Below are 589 nucleotides of genomic sequence, written 5' to 3'. Positions count from 1 at the left end.
GCATGCAAACAGCAGCAGCAGCAGCAGCAGCAGCAGCAGCAGCAGAATTCTGCGGTGTATAGGCAGCTTATAATACCTTACCCTTTAGCTCTGCATGAAACGAAGAAAACCCGAAATATAATATTAAATAAAAATAAAAATAAAAAATATTATAAATAAATTAAATAATTTTTATAAAGCTACAAACATAAATATAAATGGGGGCAGTATAGTATAAAGGGGTGTATGTAAGCGCCACCGGCATGCGTATGATTCTGCGGTTTTTTTCGTTTGTTTTTTGTTGTTATTTTATTTATTGTTTTTTTAAATAATAATAAATAAATAAAACTGCATTATTTCGTGAAAAAAAGAACAAAAAACATAAACAAGAGGTGCCTATACACCCCAGCTGCAGCAGAGCTCCCTCTCCCCCCACGCAGGGTAGAGGGGGGGCAGCAGCAGCAGCAGCATATAAAAAAAAGTTTATATTTAGTTATTATAATAAAAATAAAATAAAATATAAATTAAAATAAAATAAATATATATTTATTAGCTGTATAGACACCTGAGATGACGCACATTTGTATGTGCTACAGCAGCAGCAGCAGCA

The sequence above is a fragment of the Eimeria mitis genome, genomic scaffold, assembly GCF_000499745.2.
Source record: "Eimeria mitis Houghton genomic scaffold, Emh_scaff1582, whole genome shotgun sequence".
Classification (NCBI taxonomy): Eukaryota; Apicomplexa; class Conoidasida; order Eucoccidiorida; family Eimeriidae; genus Eimeria; species Eimeria mitis.
Note: the sequence above shows the minus strand (reverse complement) of the source record.